The sequence below is a fragment of the Sinocyclocheilus rhinocerous genome, unplaced genomic scaffold (assembly GCF_001515625.1).
Source record: "Sinocyclocheilus rhinocerous isolate Xijiao unplaced genomic scaffold, SAMN03320098_v1.1 scaffold677, whole genome shotgun sequence".
Lineage (NCBI taxonomy): Eukaryota > Metazoa > Chordata > Actinopteri > Cypriniformes > Cyprinidae > Sinocyclocheilus > Sinocyclocheilus rhinocerous.
In genome coordinates this window covers 2,614,877-2,617,733 of record NW_015633185.1, presented here as the reverse complement: position 1 = coordinate 2,617,733, position 2,857 = coordinate 2,614,877, and the positions used below count along the sequence as shown (strand labels likewise).

Here is a 2,857-nt window from a genome sequence, read left to right as displayed (position 1 = left end):
TTTTTTTTTTTTTTTTTTTTTTTTTTTTTATCACATCAGATATGGCCTCAGAATATTTTAACGGCCCAGAGACAACTCACAAGGAAATATATCCATCCAGTAATCAGAAATCATAAGCGATTCCACACACAAGATGGCTCACAAGCTCAGCCCACTTCTTCTTCCGCTTACTAGCTATGTGGCTAACTGATTAGCAAAGTAGTCAGCTCACTTTTTAAAACCAGCTGCCAAGGCAACTTTCAGTCTTCCACAACATTATGTTCACATTTAGGAGATTTTGGAAAGTTAATGCAGGGAACGCTGTCAATACTATGATAATACAATAAATTGTTTTTCTTCGATAAAAGCAAGAACAATGCTAACAGCTAGATGTCTCAACATGGCAAACTTTACCGCCCCACGACTTGTCAAAACATACTATTTACTCACAATTACCTACTTTTTATAAATATACAATATAGTAATATATAAAAATTTTACAACGACTAGTTAAACTAAGCCGCCGTTTCATTTATTTACGAGGGAGGTGAGTACGCGAGCGCGCTGTATCTCTGTGAGTGAAACGCAACGCTCGACAATTCACGTCCGTTTAACGCGTTTACAATTCAAAACCACAAAGCAAAGTGGTCTATTGATGATTTTGGCTAAATACTTCATTCCGTGTTACGAAATATAAATAAATAAGCAGTTATAATATTCAATCTAAAAAGGCTTACCTCTTTGTTTATATCACACAACGCCTCCGCCTGGTAGTTATAGTTAAAAAAAAAAAAAAACTCTAGTAACGTTAGCACCCACCCCACATATGAATTCCAGAGTTTGTGTGAGTGTGAGAACGAACGACACGCCCGGTGCTCCCTGCATTGATCATATCAAAGTAATGATCACTCACTTTAAAACACAGCCAAATCTCTTTCACGATTATTCACTAGGGATCCACTTATCTCACTCATTTTATTAGACAAGCAAATATTGAGTACTGAACGCCAGCGGTATTTTATAAATTTTAGATTGTATCACTTACTTTTAATATTTTTTATTTTATTATATTTTTATTTTTTATTTTTATCTACTGTTTAAACAATCAATTAAATGGAAACAACAAAACAACAACAACAACAATAATAATAAATATTGTAATATCTCCTATAAAAGTCTTACTTTATGTGTACAATTCAGGTTCACGCTCGCTAATCCTGCCACATCAGTTGCTGTGCTATGATGTATAAACAGGAAAAGACAAGAGTGTTTGCTACTGCCCCTCCTCTCTTTCTATCTCTGTTTATCTCTTTTATCTCATATAAGACACATGTCCTCTATAATGAGTGAGTAACATGACGTGTAGCCAAGTATTGTATCCCATACTTGGAATTTGTGCTCTGTATTTAACCCATCCAAGTGTGCACGCACACACATATGCATACACACACCTGGAGTAGTGGGCAGCCATTTTTGGGGGTTCCCCCATTGTTGGGGGTTTGGTGCCTTGCTCAAGGGTCTCACCTCAGTAGAGAGTGGTCATTCACTCCCCCACCTAAAATCCCTGCTAGTACCTAGACTCGAACCTGCAACATTTGGGTTACAAGTCCGACTCTCTAACCCTTAGGCCCTTAATACACAGAGTAATTAAGAGAGACCAATGCAGTCTCTCCAAGAGGAAAAGAAGAACTACAAGAACCATTTCCTCTTTCTTGTTTATTGTTTTGAAGTGTTGTTTGAATGAAAAAAAAAACACAAACATCCCCAAAATCACACATCCTGCCGTAGGAAACCAAAGCACTGTGACGCAAAATAGTAACAAAACTGAGATCACAGAACCAGATAAGTTCTTCTTTAAATCAGTTCAAAGATTAAGGGTTTAATGAGTTAATGGTAAATGATTAAGGGCTTAATGAATGTACACGCACACATTTTAAAAACGTGCAAAAGCTACTTCCTACTAGTCCATTCTCCAAAACAGCGTGTATTGTGTAAGGAGTAAGGATGTGGAGTTTCTGGTTTATGTCAGAGTTGCAATGCTTGTTGACCATGCTTTTGGCAAATACTTCTACTGTCCAAAAGCTCCACCTAGCCTCCAGTCAGCTGCACCAGTTGCACCAGTACAGTTCTTTACATATTATTGTTTTTACATAAACAAATGGACAACTCTAAACTCAATTGTGTATTTCAGATGCATCACATCCCACAGCCTCGTCATCTGCAGAGAGAAACTAACACTCAGTCACACCAAAATGATGGACTTAAAGGCATCATATAGGATTGTGAAGATATTTCACTGGAACTTTGTCTTCATCACATCTTTTTTTGGTCATATGTAAGTGTGAGCAGCTCTGTTAAGCTGAGGATCCTTCTCCACTTCTCCACTAAGTAAGTAACAGAGACATTGACTTTATAATACATATTGTTAGAATTTTTTTATCTAATTTAACACTAGAACTCTCTATTCTATTTCTATTCTATCTGCTTGTTTTCTCTTTAATTATTATAAAAAATAATAATAATTGACCCTCTAACACTAGCTCTGTCTATTCTATTTCTTTTCTATTTACTTTTTATTCTGTTTATTTATTATAAAAAAATAAAAAACCTTGCTATGTGTACTGTGTTAGACTAACCGGGATTTGTCACAACACTTATATATTGTTGCTCTTTTGTCATGTTGATTGCTTCTATTACCCTCATTAAGTCGCTTTGAATAGAAGTGTCTGCTAAATAATTAAATATAAATGTAATGTAATTATTACTTGGGTTTATGCATAAACATACCTAGTCACAAAAAATATTAAAGCTATCCCTTGACTTTATATCATCATTACATAAACAAATGGACAACTCTAAACCCAATTGTGTATTTCAG

The 2,857-nt window shown here is 35.4% G+C and overlaps 1 protein-coding gene across 2 annotated transcripts in view; it reads right to left on the bottom strand.

Moving 5' to 3' along the window:
- The window catches only part of LOC107743579 (tetraspanin-14-like), a 27,055-nt gene that overhangs the window by 7,482 nt on the left and 16,716 nt on the right, over nucleotides 1-2,857 (bottom strand). Inside the window, exon 1 of one of the 2 annotated variants that reach the window (XM_016556912.1) lies at nucleotides 717-851. The exons of the other annotated variant lie outside the window; for it this stretch is intronic. The gene's annotated coding sequence lies outside the window, so the exon portion shown is untranslated. Of the gene's footprint in view, nucleotides 1-716; nucleotides 852-2,857 lie in introns of those variants that run through there. 2 annotated transcript variants of the gene reach the window in all.